Genomic DNA, 18907 nt, shown 5'->3' on the forward strand with positions numbered 1-18907 from the left:
TTTCATAACCCTGCCTGGTTTCTTGCCAGCTGGTCTACGTGGCTCCTCGGCAATACATCGAGGCAGAAGACTCTGGGTCCAAGCACGGCCCACAGGACACAAGAGTTCCTTGAGACCACAACGATGCCTACCTACGATGTGAAGCTGCCCGAGTCCTTGCACCCTTAGAAGTTTGACGTGCTGATTAACATCAAATCAAGGATCCTGTGAAGCCTAGCACCATGAAATTTTAAATTTATACCATTCTTCTCACATTTGATTGCTGCTTGCTGATGCTAGCTTGCCTGCACTGACCGCATGCTTAGCAAGTTAGCAACAAAATATCATACAAACTGGACAAGGACAGGTCTGTGTGACTTGACAGGATGCATGCAACCGTGCTAAGAGAGTTAGTCTGAAAGGTCACGGATGTGGACCATGAGACTGGTAGCAAACTGGCTAAACTGCTGTGCTCAAAGGGTAGTTAATGGCTCAAAATCAAACTGGCAATCAGTCACAAACAGAACTCCTTGGGGGTCGATACTGGGCTCAATCCCATTCAGTATCTTTTAAAATAATCTGGATGATGGGATTAAATGCATCCTCAGCAAGTCTGCAGATGACACGAAACTTGGAAGGCAGGTAGATACACCCAAAGGAAGTGTCACTACGTACAGAGAGCATGACAGGCTGCAAGACTGGGACAGTTCAAGAAACACTGAAAAACTGGACAGGGTCCAGCAGAAGGCTACCAAAGTGGCTCAAAGGCTGGAAAACTTACTGAAGAAATGAGGAAGAATTGGGTTGGTTTGGCCTAAAGAAGAGAAGGTTCAGGCGGGATGTAATCACAGTCTTCCAATAAGGAAAAGATAGTTACACAGAAGATGGAGATACTCTCTTCACAAGAAACACAGTGACAGGGCAAGAGGCAACAGGCACAAGTTGCTTCAGAAGTTCTGTCTGGATACAAGAAAAAAATATTCAGTGTAAGAACAATTAAATATTGGAACAGGTTGCCTAGAGAAATGGTGGACTTTCCCTGGCTGGAAATCCTTAACACTTGGCTTAAGCAGGCCTCAGATAACCTGCTTCAACAGAAGGTCGGATCAGAAAATGTCCAGAGCATTCTTCCAATCTAGACCTTCCTATGATTAGATGAAAACCTGATAGATGTCATGGCCCTATTTAGTGTCGACGAGCGAAGAAGTAGATAAGAACAATGGCAATTTCAGTTTGCAACCCCAGGCACTCTGAGTTCACTAATACAGCCACTTCCCAGGCTGCCGGGAAATCCAGGGGAAGCACTTTGTTATAGAAACCTCAGATACTAGTTTCCAATGTTACATACTGCAAGAGCCACACCATGACAAACATTCCTTTCTCTTCTTGAGCTCAGATTAACTCTGCCGCTTCAGTAAGTTCTGCAGACCAGCTCCATGCTAACTGTTATGACCCTTTCCGCTGCAATCTATTTTAAAATATATTAAAAGATGATTTGCACAGCAAATACTAGCCAGGCTGTAACAGACTGGATTATTCAATCCTGTGTGTGAAGAAATTGCAGCCTTAGAGTGAAGTCTTTTCTTTCATGATGTCAAGTTAAATATACAAAATGATGAAATGCATGTGATAATAAAGAGCAGAGATAAACGTAAAGGAAACAGAGAAAGAAATAGATAGTATTTCAATGAACTAGCAGTAGCTGATAAAACAATCTGCACTAACAGCTTTTTAGACAAAATTTCAATTTATTATCACAGTTTCCTCTTTTTCTTAACGTTCTGCCAGGAATGCTCGTCATGGAGAATAATGCCGCTGTGTTAGGCAACTGTACAGTCTTTGCCTCAGTTTACAATTCTACTGTCTGAACTTACAACAAGTATGGTATATACCAGAGCCTAACAGTCTTCAAATGCTTTAAAGCATCATTCAAACGTGGAAACAGACAAAAATAATTATTCAGAACGAGAAGTTTACTTCTTCTAAAATGTAATAAATGAATTAAAAATATGCCTGTCTGCCACATCTTATTGTCCAAATAACTTCACCTAAATGATTGAGATACACAATCAACTTACTTTTATCTTTTTAAGTTTGACTGTTCCATGCACTGAACTCCCTTTAGGTTGATTTTAAGGTCGCTTTATTTCCCAGTGAAACATATATTAAACACCTGCATTTCAAAAAAAAAATAAAAAAGGCTCCCCACTGCATCTGGTAACACTTCAGACTTGCTATGTAACCCTGCTAATATCCTGTTCTCCATGCTTCTCACATCTAAAGTATGTGAATATTATGCTGAAGGAAAATATTTGGGTGAGCATGTCACAGTACCTTGAAAGTATGGTGAATCGCTGGGTTGATTTATCAATTGATCTTCATCTGTTCAGATTTTGGAAGCTTTTTTTAACTTGTACCTGATTAATTCTGAAAGAAAACAAAAAGAGTACAGCAATAAGACATTTGAAACCTTTTTTCTATTTCATAACTATAAATGTCTCTCTTTACAAACTAATATGAAGCATTTTATCAATTTTACAAATACAGTTTCTGCAACGGATTTAAAATTGAAAGGTAAGCAGGGAGCTGTTATGCACTCTTATGTACAGAGCAGCTCTTTAAATGGCAGCCTGACATTACCAGAAAGGTATGCATTGGATGAAATCTCAATCTTCAGCCCAGTTACTGCACTTACATCCACTATTACTGACCAGATTTCCAAGCAGGCGGTTGTGCCGGTATTACAAGCCGGTAACACGACAGCACTGGATTTTCTGCACAGGATTTTTCTAGAATATAGCACGACTCCAACAACAGGGGCTCTCGGTACGCAGTCACTGACATTTTTACCACCATGTCATGGAACGCGGATAGCTACAAATGATCCCTCACGTAACAGTCATTAGTGACTATTACTGTATTGCTGACAAAGAATTTAACAAAAATTAGAGAGGTGTACAGACTGAGGCCTTTCCCACAGATGGAACATTTATCATTTCAAGCTCAGGTCTGTAAAATCCTTTCATTCAATGCTCATAAACTTACTGCTTATACAAACCAAATTTAAGCCTGGTTTGTTTTGCTTTAGCATAAAACAATGCCTAATTAGTTATGGCTAAACCAAAGTGCTGATAAAACTTAAAAAAACCTTCAACCATCCTTGTGCACAGGTTATATTAAGAATCAAATAATTGATTTTTGTAAGTGCTTTGAAATTAAACCAGTGATTTTTTTCATCTACTAAAAAGTCATGACTATAGATATAAATAAGCCAACCTAGTGCTGGGACCAGATGACACTTCAGAGAAAACTATCTTTTTCCCCTCCAAGGATCAAAGTCCAGACAAGAGGAATGCAGTCCAAGAGGGCACCCAAGCTGTCCCACAGGCCGTAGGGCTCTGCCCCAGCGGAAGGTGCAGTAGGAAGCTTTTCCTGGCTCCTGCTGCTCCTGAGAAGCTGTCTGCAAACAGAGCTCTTGCCTTTAAAGTCTTCTCATCCACCAAAGATAAAATATACCCCCCCCATTTTTTCCTTTTCTTTTCAACTGCAGCTTAGCAGCTGACACTATCTTGACTGAGATCACCTACAGATATATCTACTATTTCTAAACTTTGCTCAGTGACATACTTGATCCTAAGCAGCACATCCGAGCTTAATTATACCCCAGTTACTCCGTAAAATCCAAAATTTTCTTGTCTTGAGCAGACAGCACTTGAGACCAAGTCCAGTAATATTTTCTCTCTCTCATCTGCAGCCAGTGTTCTGATCTGTGGTTAATAAAACTAATTGTTAACAAATTTCAACACTAGCAGAAATCTCAGAAAACACTGTATTTCCTTCTTACACATACAAATCTCATTGAATACTATGATATAAAATTTTCTCTTCAACTCTTGCTGCTGCTCACCGTGAAATGCAACGCAGTCTTTGTCAAAACTCCTTTTCTTCCTTGGCCTGCTTAGGACAGGCGACTCCGAATTCATACGGACCATCCCCTTCACAGAAGATCCTTCAATGTTTAGCCTCAAAATCCCAATCCCTTCAAGCATACGACTTCCCTGATGTGGAAGTATCTCACTCCTTCATCTCTACCCCTATTTCTTTAGGGGATACGGGAGCTCTGCATGCAAAACGCTCTTTCTTTTGTCTTGACATAAATGTTCTATGTTACAGAAAAGGCAAGTTCCATTGCTTCATGTAAAAACGAAAACTACCTATAAAACAGAAGACTTCTCCAAATACTTAAAAAAATCTAGAAATAGGGCAGTAAGTGGTAAGTACGAAAACCGGACCAGATGAGGGTGAAGGAAGGATCAGCAAGAATTTACTCCCATATACAAGAGATCAGAGCATACTACGCCACCACCTGTGAATTTTGCTGTAGGGATTACATCTGGAGTTGAGTTTGAAGGAAGTTAAGGGAATAAGTTTCAGAAGAGTAAAACGACAGCTTAACGACCCTTTAAAGAGAGCTCTTTCTCTGGATAATGGGTGGCAAAGAACAGGAACGATTCTTGTTGAGAATTTACAGCAGGTCAATTACAACCACAACTGTCAGCGCAGAGCAAGGCAAGGAAGCGATGGGATGATCGAGCATAAACCAGGAGGAGCTCTCTCTCCAGAAGGCAAGCACTTGGGTACCCTGGAAGAGGCAGAGCTAGTTTAAAGATGGCAAGATGATAAAAACAGTCAAAGCAGCAATCCAAAAAAATGGAAAAGGGCCTGCATTTTCAATCCAGCAAAGCAGCCTTATCATTATGTCATTCTTAATGCCTGACTACCGAAGAAACTTGGTTGCAGTTGCTATTTAGCACTTCGAGGAGTTACTGATATGCAAGACAGGACACCACAGACTGGCAGAGCAAAAGCCATATTCTAGTCAAAATTGTATCTACGTAGACGCATATAATAAAGGCATAGTTCTAACGACTAATGCATATAATCCATTTAACGGAAACACACTTACATGAAAATTGTAATTGTAAAGCAACTTATTAGAAAAAAGGAAACGTGAATGTATGTGATAAAGCATCCCCAACTTTTGAAAGTATTAAAACCAATGCTTCAGCTATCCAAACTCCTTTAACTATAGTGCTTCTTAGTTGTCAGAAATAGGCACCAAAGAATACGCCTAAATTTCAGAACATTCTTTCTCCTTTGTTGTCTACTAAATAGCCAAATTTAGGTAAAATACAATGTCTGTCTACATCTATATAAACAAATATTTGGACACGCTAGGTATAAGCACCCCAACACTGGGCTTCATTTAGACATTTTGTTTCTGGGGATAACCTAACGAGGTCTCACTCCGCCGCTTGGAAAGCCGGGTGCGGGAGGCGCGTGTTGCAAGAACACGAGCTGGCCAGCTGCAGGCATAAACCAGAGCAATTCTCAGGCTGATCTCGTCTGGGCTGGAGGCTGACTCCGGCCCCACCAACTACCGAACCTCAGGGGGTCAAATGTGGTATAAGAACTATAAGCTCTACCAGTCACCTAACTGGCCCTCCCATTCCTGTTGGGAGATGATATTCTTTACATCTTCGCAGGTTAAAAAATAAGTACCAGCTACATTTAGACAGCAAACTTCTGTAAATATCAACTACCAAAATTGCAGCATCTCAAGATTTCATATAGTTCCTATGTATACCAACATAAAGTGTTTCTCAGAATTACCTTAATATTTACTATTATTTGTGCAAACACAAATGCAATAGAATATTCAGTGCAAAATATACTAATGATACAAGTTATTCTGAAACTACTTCCTACACGCACAGGTATCTTCACAGATAACGAGAAGGGTCAAACTTCAATAACTAATATCATCTTAGTCAATGGAGAAGCAACAACACCTTACGGGTAATTCTAAACAAACTGGTAACAATTGAAAACAATTGCGCACAGCAAAGTGCACTGAGCGATCTTAACTTTTACTCCTGTCATTTTCCTCTGCCTAATGGCAACTGGAAAATATTTGCAGTCATTATTTTGCTCAGCAAATCACGTTATCACTAATTTTAGTTTCATCTTCCAACAATTTATCTTTTAACTTTGAAGTCTTCTTTAGCAGTAAGATTAACAAAGTCATTAGAAGCCTTTGCATATTGCACTTCAACTGTTTAAATACAACCACACAAAGCATAGAAGAGAAAGGTTAAAAAAATACTTAGTTTCAGAAACAATGAAAGATATTCTCTTAGTATCTTCTCTTATATTTCAAAACACCTGCATCTTGCAGTATGATTTACACCACCATTTGAAAGTTCAATCTATAAAACACGTTAGCTTACTGCTGCAAACTATGAGAAATAAGGACAGCTGAAATTATACATTTCTTTAAAAATGGTATTTTTATACATCTAGAGAAGAAAAAGATATGTTCTGCATTTTATGCTGTACCAATTACAACATGTATTACATCAGAAACACAAACAATAAAAGACTGGTAGCAAGCAGTAAGACACTTGACATCAGGATTTTCCATTTTTTAAAATAAATAAAATCCTGACTGGCTTATTTAAAAGGGTGCATGAAGTAAAACAGTTATATCGAAAATAATATACAAATGTATAATGTAAACATACTTTTCAAGACAGAAAGACACAGCTAATCAAGACAATGCAGAGTACATGATTAACATCATTTGCAAAATTTATTACTGAGCTTCTCTGTTAAAGGTAATATTATTCAAACTACACTGTCACGGTTATTGCAGATTAAAGATTTCACATTAGCTCCTCATGTATATCATTATTGTGAGTGGTTGCATTTTATCTGTCTAATTTTAAATTACTGCAGGCAGATGAAAGTCATCTTAAAATCTGACTCATAATTTAGGTACCATCGCACTAACCTTAACACAGATGCTGGTTCTTACACAGGTACAACACTATTCTCAATGTAAACAAAGGACACTGGCACGCACCCCAGGCTAAGGATGTCAGCATTTTTCAAACACCTTTCTGACTGTTCCATTTTATGGTGATGCAATATGACCTACATTTTCAATGGCCAAAGAGAGACGGAGAGATAGAAAGGGAGGAGATAGAGAAAAGAAAGACAGACAGACCTTTGCTGTCCTTATCCTCCATTAACTACAGCTTTAACTGTCCCTCATGGGGATGGTAACGGACAAGAATAAAAGCAGAATAACCTTACGGTAAATTCCGAATAAGAAGCTGAAAGATAGGCTAGCATAAGAAATAGCAGGGGTTTTTTTTCCTACAATCCTGTGAACAAGTACATCGTAATACCCTCAACGGGAAAGATCAGTACAGTCAATAAATTCATAATCACTTGCCAGTACAAAGCTGTCTGCAACATAGACGCTTATTTTACCACCTTGTATTTCTCATCATGTTCCTATTGCTTCAGTTCTATGTATTCCCTTTAGATCTCAAAACAAAACACAAAATAATCCACATCATTACCATCGTTTATACAGTGAGAGAAACTGAGGAGGCAGGATTGATTTGCCCACAGTTACCTACCAGGCCCAAGGCACAGCTGGGAACAGAAAGCATCACTCTTCATTATCTCTGTACTGTGCAATCTATTAGGGACTGTGATACCTGTCATCCTAATATATAATCTTGACATAACACCGGAATTATCTCTATCTTGTCTTGCACACAAACTTCACACAGAAAACTGTACTAAATTACTGCTAACTCTCAGAAAGCTTTCCCTCATAAACGGTAGTCCACATTTCTCAAACCGGCTCTGAAAATGCACTTGACTGTGAATTGTAAAACTTGGCATAAAATGTCAATGGTATTTTTCATTATAAACATGTAGAAAAAAAGACCTCATTAAAGCTTTGGTTGCTATTTTCATTCTTCTGCAACTAACGCACTGTCCCTTTCATAAATTAGTAGTTTTGCACTGTCAAACTAGTACATTAAGAAATTAAAAGCTTGTTGCTAAGATTGCATTAAGAAACAATCAAGACCTTCTGATTTTCAGTTACTCTTTTTTAGTGCAGAAAATGTCCTGCATAATATCTGCAAAGTGCTTATAGATCACAGTCCCTTTACTAATGCTGGCAGTTAATACAATATGCAATATAACAGTAAATCATTTTCTCATTATTGAAACTGAAGGCCAGAACTTGATCTTAAAGTATACCTCTGTAAATCCAGAACTAGTCCAGCACTTTCCAAAGAGTTTCTTGGGATTTGCACATACGTAAACAAGACTGTAATTTGGCACTGCATTTGAAACCAGAGATCAATAAAGTCTATAGATTAATTCCTGGTTTTGAACTGTATTTATTATAACAATAGCTTTCTTATCAAGCAGTATTCATCTCATGAAGTGCAATCATCCCCACACAGCCAGCGCTGAGAAACTGCTGTTCCTTTGCTTGAGTGCTGCTGCCTTTTCCAATTGCAATGGTACATCAAAATGTTTATTGGTGACGAGTTAGGAAGGCAAACAGCACCTCTACTAAGAAAGGGGGAGAAAAAAATTAAAGCCCATCCTACTTTCAAGAGAAGAGACAGAGTGGAGAGTCAAGAGACAGACTGCTAACAAGCGTGAAGGAAAGGAATTACCTGCAGAATGATGGGAAGGAGTCTGGAAATTAAAAGAGGCTGGATGCTGCGAAGGGAGGATGGGTGGCCAGGAGGGCGGGGGAAGACACAAGGTCTTAAACAAAAAGAGCACAATTTCTCCAACAACATGAGCACACGACCGTGAGGAAATCCTCACTCGATTAAATGAGATTTACAACCACGCATTCCTTCACTCCCACGATCCCCGCTTGCACCTTGGTCAATCTATTCTGCTCTTCGAAATTGAATTTAGTGGGAAACTGGCATTTCTCCCCTTATAGACAAATTTATTTTTGTTAATCTAGGACCAAGTCTTGCTGATACAAAAGAAATCTCTTTATTATTGTCAGCATTACTAAAGCTGTCTTTTGTGAATGTTTCACTGCAACATTTTCTCAGTTTCGTTTATTTTTTGCCCTTTGCTTTTTCTTTCTTTCTTCACAGTATCTCTGTCGCAGTTCGGAAGGGAGAGAAGCCGAGGTGACACTTACATTGCTGTCCAACACCATAAAAATTGCAACCAGAGAAGCCAATTGGTGCAAAGACTTGCAGGGTCCAAGCCAAGCAACCCAGGATGATCCTTCCTTCCCTTTGCCTGACAGTGACTGCCATCTAGAGTCAGCGTACTCCGCCTCACAGGAAACACAGTATTGGTTACAAGGGGAAAAATGTTAAGAGCAATGAGAGAAATGTTAATCCCACTCAGAAACAACAAGAACTCACATTCTAGAAAGTTACGACTAGCTTAAAAAATTAAATTATTTGGGTTTCTTCACATGCCTTCTGACTAATGAGCATTGGGGCCATGTCTCCCTGCTTTTCTCCAAAAACTGCAATTGCATTTTGTTATAAACACTTAATTTGTACATGTGGGGAAAATGTATACAAAATAGCACTATACTGCTTTTCAAGTAAATCCTGTGTTTCAGATTTTTTGCTAAGAAACAAGCTAGGGCATGCCAAGAAACTGAATACAAAACTTCATTAGCCCAAGATGCAACAGTGACCTTTCAAAGACTACTCATGTAAAAATGCTGACAAAGCTTTAATATTAATGACATTAGTGATACTAACGAGATGAAAAATATCTTTCTAGTGGCATGAAATTTAATTTAAAAGCCTTAACATTTTCATTTTAAGAAATACATTCATACTGACCCAAATACACTAGTGGCTTAAATGTCTACAAAAGCCCAAGCCAGGAACACTTCTCACACACTGTAAATTTGACATGTATTTATACACTACATTAATTCACAGCTGTTTATTATACCATATAAAAATAATATATTTTTCTAACTACTACTACTTACATAGCTATTAACAGAGCGCTCAATACTCAAGCATTAATCAACCACCCACTAGATACACTTTAACTGAATAAAAGGACAGATTTTTTGGCTATTCTTTACCTGGAGAATGTAATAATTTGCATTTCAACATATTCCCAGTAGCAGTTACCTTCTCTGCAAACCATACACAGATATGAAACCACAGCTGTTTAAGCAAGTGCTAGCATCCTCTTTAGCTATTAAAATAATTTATTAGCTATGGCTAATAACGTCTTGTGAAGAAATCAGTTCTCCAGTTTCCTTGCTCTTCTGCTGATGGTCAAGAAGACTGGTAATGAAGCATTATAAAAACACAAGATTTCTCACATTTATCACTGCAATAGATACACAACCTCCAGGTCACACAGTATGCCTCCTCTCCCTGCTAGTCCCACTAAGAAACTAATTTTTCCCAAGGGCATACGTATTCACAGATAAAATGAAATTAAGTGGGATTACAAAGCTCACTGTTGAATGTGGCTGCCTACGTATGAAGCAAATGTGAAGCTGTAGTCTACTGACATCAACAATTTCTACCTCATGCATGCTGGAACAATTGCTCATTCAGATCCATGCTCAGGCCACACTTCTTCCCCACAAGCCACTCCACGCATCCTCTTAGTTTTTCCAAACATAATAACAATTCTATAACTGGCCTGGATGCAACATCATGGCACAGAAGAATATTATTTAAAGGGGAGGAGGACAGGTGCTCGCTATAGCATTGTCCTGGAGGATGACATGCAAGGAACACTCCCTAAAAAACTGAATCCATTGAAAAACATGACCTTTACTTGACAACTACCATAGCCTTTCTCATACGTGTAACAAATTCCATAGGTCACAGAGGTGGAAAACAGGTTTTGGTGTGTATCAGTCTCGTACTCTGATCCCATTAAAATCTGTGCAATGTGTAGTTAGGGGTCTGTTAACCAAAGGAGTTATGGAAGGAACCTCCAAAGGTCAGACGGTCCATCACTCAGCCCCAGGGCATGATAACTAAACTATCTGGTGGGAACAACACAGCTAACCGAACCTGTTCTTAAAGACCCCAGGCAACGGAAGCGCCATTGTCCCGCAGGTGATTATTCCAACCTTTCAGTACTGCCACTAGAAAACTGTGTTTGTCCATGATGAATCTTCACTGCTGCAACCTGATCCATTTCTTTGCCATAAGCCCCTCCGCTATGCAATGCGCTTCAACAGATGTGTCTTCTCGCCCTCTCAGCCCCTTCTTACTTAAGGAATTGCTTTCTTTCAGCACTTGTTTATGCATCATGTTTTTCAGCTCTTTAAGCAATTTCACTTATGTCTCCACACTTCCTCTTTCCTAATTTCATTCCTGCTGCCCTGATTGTGTGCAGTTAATTAATACTTTATTTCAAAACTAAAGGAGACTGAGCAGTCTGATTTTCAGAAACTCAGGATCCTTACTAATGTGTGTATTTTTTTATCTAACAAAAGTTTAGGAAGCTCAGCTGGAACACAGAAGGCACTTGTTCCATATGTAGTGTTTTGTACTTATAAATAAACCAAGCAAAAGTATACATGATATTCTTACCACTTTAAAAATTCCAGTCATGTTCCTGAGACAATAAAATGTCATTAGTATGGTGTGAGCACAAATATAAAAATGAGGCGGGCCCCATTGCCCTGCAGTAAAACTGTGCACTTTCCTGTTGATACCAGAGATGGTGCACAAAGAAGAGCTGGTGAAGCACTACAAACACAGCCAACTAGCAAGAAAAAGTCAGAAATCAATCTGAAAATATCAAGCAAACCTTTGCAAAATGTGACCACATAAAGGTGAGTTTTTTCTTTTATATATCCTCCAATATTACATTCCCATGCATAAACTCTCAGTAGTTAAATTTTCTATTTTGGAAGTATTTATATTTCTAAAGCAAATTTTACTCTTAAGCTTTAAACTCCCTGATAACAACAGACAATTGCATCACAGTCTCAGCATTCCTCTCGATGAAGACACTTGCCTGGAAGATCTCTGACTTGACATCAGATGATTTCTGGCAAAAGAGATCATGGAATTTCCGATGACTCTTTCCTCCTTTCTCAACAAAAAGGATTAATGGAGCCTAGAGAGGTCTGGGCTCTGCTGGCAACTGGATTAGCAGAAATCATTCTTCTGTAACTACAGTGACACATAGTTAAGGTAATATTCTCTTATTTCTATAGCTTTGTAAAAATAATTCACACATCCACATGAATTACTGCAATGTCTTTCTCAACCACAACAAACAGCCCTGTGCCTTACCCATACCTACTAGATGCTGCCTTGTGCTAAGGCTACCCGTTACTTACTCTTCCGCAAGCAATGACAGTACTGCAGCTGCTTAAAAGACACCACCTGCACAGAAGGCAACAGAGAACAACTGCTCATTTGAAGAGGACTGCACTGGCTGAGTAACTTTCAGAGGCCTCTTTGAGGGAGTCACACATTCTCACAGCATCCATCTCCACAGAAGGGCAACAAAGAGACGCCACCAGAAAAAAGACACCGAATAGCAATTATACTCACTGATACAAGCAGAAAGAAGAAAATGTAGGTTGCAAAAATGGCTGTCTTAGAGTTGTAACTCTCTGTGCCAAATTTAGGAGTCCAGTCCTAAAAAGACACGATGGGGAACAGACTCTATGAAGAGGCAATTACAAATAAAAAAGATTCAGTAAGAATAATTCAGTCATTAGGAAACTCGTTACCTGCATTATCACTGTATTACAAGTCTACACCAACATTCGAGAGGACTAGTAAAGTTCAAAATCCCTTCAAGAGTTTGCAAGACAAGGGCAGCCTTCTTTAATGTACACATCTGAGAACAGCAGCTCTTGAGCTATCTCCTTCCATTTGTTTGATGATATAAACTAAAGTTACACTCAGTTGCTCCTCTTTGTGTCAGTCTTTCATGTAACAACGGGAAAGAACAGCTTTACTAGCAAACCTGACTGTAAATATCATCCTATTCCAATCCCGGCAAAGTGGCTGCAGCTCAAGTGCAATTTAGGTACTTCTAAGATTAAATTTCAAATTCATGACATTTAAGAAAAAATGCCCCATATGCTTTATTTTAGTAAACGTGTGCATAATTTTACTTCAGGATATGTTATTATCAACACCATCCTAACTTTACACATATACACACACACCCCCTCCCGAAAAACCACAAGCAGATCTCAAAAATGAAAAAAACCCAAACCGTAACTGCCAAAGTGGCACTGGAATGAAACTGAAGTGAAAATATTTACAATGAACCAGGAAATCACAGGTGCATACATGCAGTCATTATTAGCATGGCTTTGTTTTACTCTCATCTCTTGCAAGATAATCTTTATTCATTTAAGTTATAAAACCCAATTATTCGGCCTTGCCTCTTTTACTAGTTCAATTCTCTCCACGTATAATCAACATTTAAATTTTTATTAAAATAAAGGCAAAAGGCAGCGGACTAAAAAGAACTCCTGGTGGTTTTCAAACATTCTGCATTAACATTTTGCAAAAGAAAAAATAAGCAAACCTGAATGCTTGTTTTTACCAAGTCTCTACTAAAAACATTATTATAAGAAAAGTTACCTTGAGAGTTTTGTAAATACTATTAAGAGAAATAACATTTTGGGCTTAATGTTTTGGGCACACATATAACCACTTTCATATGTCAACTGAAAATTGACATGTATATATAAATACATACGTATATACACACACTTTATAGATAACATATTTTGTATCCAATTTCTCTTTTTCCCAATGTTTAATATGCATTTTCCTATTTACCCTTCACAACTCACCAAAACAGCTTACGAAGCAGGTAATTTTATTCCGCAACTTGTTTTCTTCTGTTTATCTATACTTTTCAAGTCCAAATTCTATTCCTGCTTGCACATAAAATTTGGAAATTACCAGGCAGGCAGTCATACATCTTTGAACAGAATCTGATCTTCAGGTCAAATGTAATCTTTGCCACACTTGCATGTTTTTCTCTTGCACTTCTGAAACTACTAGTTTGCTTTTATGCATTATTTCCTTAAACGCCTTAGTCCTCGGTGACCTAATATCTCTGTGTCAGGCTATACAGTCATGTTCAGTCTTTCTGACAGCAACACCACCTCATACTAGTCAACAGCCTGGTGATTACAAAATTCACTCTGATGGAAAGAATTACGGGCATTAATCCCCTCAGGAAGGAGCAGAGCTGGGCTCAAGTCTCCCACACGTGTGGTGAGCAGTGTAGCGGATAACAGCTCTGCTAATGACGAAAAGGGAACCAGAACCATTGCCACCTCCTGGGTTTTGAAAGCAAAGATTGACCTCTGCTCCCTTTTTGAAAGAAAGGGCTTATGATCCTAATTTCAAGAGAGCGTGAATCCAAAATGTTCCCTAGAGAAAGGTGCTTAGCCCTGGATATAGGCAGGATTTAAGCACATTCCTACTTCGGCTACTGCACAGAAAATATGCGGATTCATCATCTCCTTCAAGCCGCTCCGGCTGGTATAATTCTAATGAAACGCCAGGCAATACTAAAGCGTTTGGCCCCCTCCACCTTTGTGGAAACACGACCCAACTGGCCTCAGCCAGACCAGCCTTTCCTTCGGTACAACCAGCTCGAGAAACGTAAGGAAGTGTCATAACCTGGATCTGCCCCTCCTGGACCTGAGAGTCTCTGCTGAAAAAGACCGGTTATCTTCTCATCATACATCTCTCAAAATACTTCTTTAACTCATCTGCCTTGACAGCTACTGAAGCAATAGTTCAGAAGCTCCATTTGGCACACTTGAAAAAGAAAAAGAAACCAAGGAGAGCGTGCCTTCTTCCTAACAAGGCCACAACTCCTCTTTGGAGTTTTACCCTGCTTCCAGTCACTACTGGTAGGATAACGACGGTCAGAAACAGAAGTTCAGTGTTTTCATTCAACATGTGACATACTAAAACCCAAAAGTGAGCAGACATCACCAAAGCACGCGACCATGCCTCCAATTATTTCTGTTTCACTGCTCAGGCTTGTCCCTCACTCAGAAATCAGGAGGTGAGAACATGCTTCAGTGTATCATGTTTTACGGGAACTGTAAACTGTAGCTGTGCTTAAACACTACCCACTGACAGAGTTACTCTATTAAAAGAAAATAAACAATAAAATAATCCAAAGCAAAACATAAACCCAATTTAAAATGAGAAACATATGCTTATCGCTATAGACCTGATACTCTCTTTCTTCATCTTCTGAGATAGAAGCGTTTCTTCCAACATCTCTCCATGACACGCCCAAGCTCAAAGCCTTGTAAAATTTCTAGCTCTTCTACAGATTTGGACTGCTTTAAAAAAAAAAAAAAAGTAAAACAAAACAAACCCAACCAACCACCTTTTTTTAAACTTTGAAAAGCTGACTCAGAAGCTGCGCAATAGCTCTGATTCAGCTTTCTTAGCCGAGTCAAAGCATGTGGCCACGTGATTCAGAAAATGCCGCTCTGAAGTCAGGCAGGAGCTGCTTTCCAAAGGAGGAAATGCCTGTTTTCCTGTGTGATCTTTGTGCAAAATCTCCTCAGTAGCACTAACAGTTATTTATTTAAACATGTTATTTACATTCGCAACTCTCTTACTGTTCATCCAACGTTTCAAGCCACAGTTAAATACAAACATTTACCATTTGGCCTGATGCCAACAAAGACAAATTCTTCTTCTTAGTCAGTGTTAAAACCTCATTCAACATCCACCTCTTCCTCTGAAAACTCTGGCATGCCACTGATCATCTTCAGGGCACAATATAAATGCTACCAAACCCATGAATTGAAGGACTGGGGAAGGAAAAACAAAAATATGCTGGTTTTTTAACTAAAAAAAAAAAGCCACACTGAAAACATCCTGCTAACAAACTAAGAGGCTACTAGGTAACTGACTAATCCTGCTGAAAACAATTCCAAAAGAATAAATGGCTGCTTCCCTATGAAATACACAAAACACGAAATGCCACCCTAAAATTACTCGACAGTCATTTCAAATCACAGAGCGCAGACACCATGTGGGATCTCCAAGGCATCGCACAGGCAGCTGAAGTCTACAGCGTTTACGATTTTTAGATTAGAAGAAAAAGCTTGCCATCTAATCTGTCTTGCAGCAGTTTCATGACACTGCGTTTCATGAGCTACCTGCTAAAAACACTTGATGTCCTCACCAAATGAGAAGCTACCAAGCCCCTGGGAACAGGCATCACGACCCCGGCAGTCTACCACTTCTGAAAATTCCACTGCCTCAACTACAGCACCTTTTGACACGCACACAAGGAAGGCATGCTTTCATTCCCTGGGAGCATCCCTGCACCTGTAAGCTCCGTTTTCTACACTGAATGCCTCAGTTTCCAGTATCACGCAGTTTCAAGTTGAGTTTGACAAGCTTTAATACATTCGTGACAGATCACCTTAAAATGTACAATAATTGATCTTCAAGCTTCATATATATTCAGTAGGATCCAGATATGAAACGTAGAAAGCTGTTAGACAATTCCTGTGCAGGTATCTATAAAAGGGCAATATCAAATGCCATCTGTATAACCTAGATGAACCAAGAGACAGAGCCCTTACTTAGGAAAAAGTTATTTTAAAGGGCCATGCAGCACAATTGTTTTTTAAATGACTAAGATATGTTTTTGTCTCCCTTCATGAGAAAAGTAGTAGCAGTAATGAAATGTCTTTGTAACAAACACAGTATTTCCAGTACTTGTATTTGTCAAACTGCTTCAGTCAAAAATTCCAGAATTTTACATGCTTCTTTCAGTTACAAGTCAAAAATAGGAAATAAAAACAATCCTGTAGCATACAGCTTGTGGTTACATTATTATCTGACAGAAGCCTGGTTCTTAAAGTACGGTATTAACAGCACATTTAATCAATCTTGGTAACACGAGCTGTAGACAGCAAAACTGATTACAGTTCGGATAATAAAATGTTGCATTTTTAAATTATTGTTATTGTCACCACAGCCGCAAGAAGCATTTTCACTCTCCCTTCTCTCGTTATGTTGTAATTCTGTGAAAATGTGCTAACTCTGCAGAAACACAAGGGTCCAAGTTAGGAAAGCTTTTTACAAGGCTAAGAACCACGGTGCTTAGTATCTAAAAAAAAAATAAAAAAAAAAATCCTACCATTTCTTCACCCCAATCACTGGATTGAAAAATTTCAGTTCTATCATTATAATATCTGCAGAACTAGATAGCCAGTGTCTAAGAATTTTTACAGAACGAGATGACAAGCTCTTGAAACACTGATACTAGTTCTCAGTAAACGCTGAGGCTGAAGAAGACTGCAAAGAAAATATAACACACTAACATAATTTAAAACAAGAAAGCAGGGTGACACCAATAGGTTAGCTTGATATAGTCTTGCAGAAAATCATGGTACACAATCAACAAAGAAATAAAGGATGGTGGTAAAAAGTAATGCTACACATAGGCTTACAGAAAATAGGTCTTGCTAAATAAATTTGGTATGGCTTTCTGACAAGAATATAGGTTGGACTGGATAAAAATACCTTGTAGTTTCTGACCTACTATACTTAGATCTCTGTAAGATTTAGTGCCGCACAACAGACTGATTTAGAAGTTATTCAACACGAAGAAAACCTGGAATCTAAAACCACCTCATAAATTATTAGGGAGGCTTAGGAAAAATATTTTAGATCCACCTCATCAATAGTTTAAGCTGTTTTCTTAGCTCTAAAAATCATAGCTCATTATAGCCTGAAATACTATAAAAAGCTGCTTCTCCTTTAACTTTTTCTGCAGTTGGAAAAAAAATATATATACGCACAGTTAAAGAAAAGGGGAGGAGGTATAAAGTCACTTGAAACTTTGCCTTTCATAGATTTTTTTTTCCAGGAAAGAAAGCTGCAACATTAACAGATTTCCTCAATAAAAAAAAAAAATCTGGTGTACTTGAAAGCGTACTTGAAAGCCGTTTTCAGCAAAGAAAGGATACTGATGTAAAATCTGAGCCAGGTCCACACACGTGTAACATCCTGCAGTACTAAACCTACCTAGCTTATACTTCTTGTATCCAGAGTCACCTGGAAACGTTACAGAGGATCATTTAACACTTCTGACACAGATGGGTGTGCAACAAATTATTATGTATAAGCCGCTTCAGGGTCTTACCAGATGGCACACACAAAGGAATTCAAGGAAAGCGGGAAAACTACACCACATTTAGCTTGGTTGAAAGCTTGTACACACAGGTACTTATTCCAAAAGAGCTGGCACGGAGTAAGGTGCTATACCCTGTGCAAGACATTTTTTCCTATCGCATGAATCTCCAATACTGATGCTGTAAGGAAGGTCCAATGCTACTCAGTATTTCTGCCAGTCAGTTGAAGGATTACATAAAAGGCTGTAGCTGAATCTGCACAGAATACACGAACTGGTGAAGGACAAATAAATAAGAGTAGGTCAACCCTGCTCCAGAGAGCTACATCATACATGAGACCGAATTAATGGAAAAAACATGCTTGTATACAGCCCAGTGCAACACACACTCCACACATGTGAAACAAGGGTTGTTTCATACTTACAAGATGAGGAACTCTACTGGGAAATGGAGCAAATCGAAAGACGACTCCAAAGACACAGTGAATACTCAAGTGCATATAGAAACCCAGCAAACTGGAACTGGCTTCCTGGGCAAAAACATCTCGTACATGTTTAAAATGCCAAAAGAGAACAAACTATTACATCAATACGTAGCCCTAGTGAGATTCTCGATGATGTATTTACCAAGTTCCACTTCCCATTCTAAAAGAGAAAAGTTAATGAACATTGATCATGCCTGCAAGCCCTATCTTAAAAAGAAAAATAATCACAGAATCACAGAATCACAGAATAGTAGGGGTTGGAAGGGACCTCTGTGGGTCATCTAGTCCAACCCCCCTGCCAAAGCAGGGTCACCTACAGCAGGCTGCACAGGACCTTGTCCAGGCGGGTCTTGAATATCTCCAGAGAAGGAGACTCCACAACCTCCCTGGGCAGCCTGTTCCAGTGAAATAATGGC

General features: G+C 38.9%; 1 protein-coding gene across 3 annotated transcripts in view; it reads right to left on the bottom strand.

The window, feature by feature from the left end:
• Positions 1 to 18907, bottom strand: part of ATXN7 (ataxin 7) — a 90054-nt gene that overhangs the window by 69122 nt on the left and 2025 nt on the right. Inside the window, exons 2-3 of one of the 3 annotated variants that reach the window (XM_075432301.1) lie at positions 12402 to 12488; positions 2314 to 2406 (exon numbers count right to left, since the gene is read on the bottom strand). The gene's annotated coding sequence lies outside the window, so the exon portion shown is untranslated. Of the gene's footprint in view, positions 1 to 2313; positions 2407 to 3886; positions 3916 to 12401; positions 12489 to 18907 lie in introns of those variants that run through there. The other 2 variants (XM_075432303.1, XM_075432302.1) reach the window with 2 other exon arrangements.

The sequence above is a fragment of the Opisthocomus hoazin genome, chromosome 11 (genome assembly GCF_030867145.1).
Source record: "Opisthocomus hoazin isolate bOpiHoa1 chromosome 11, bOpiHoa1.hap1, whole genome shotgun sequence".
Taxonomy (NCBI): Eukaryota; Metazoa; Chordata; class Aves; order Opisthocomiformes; family Opisthocomidae; genus Opisthocomus; species Opisthocomus hoazin.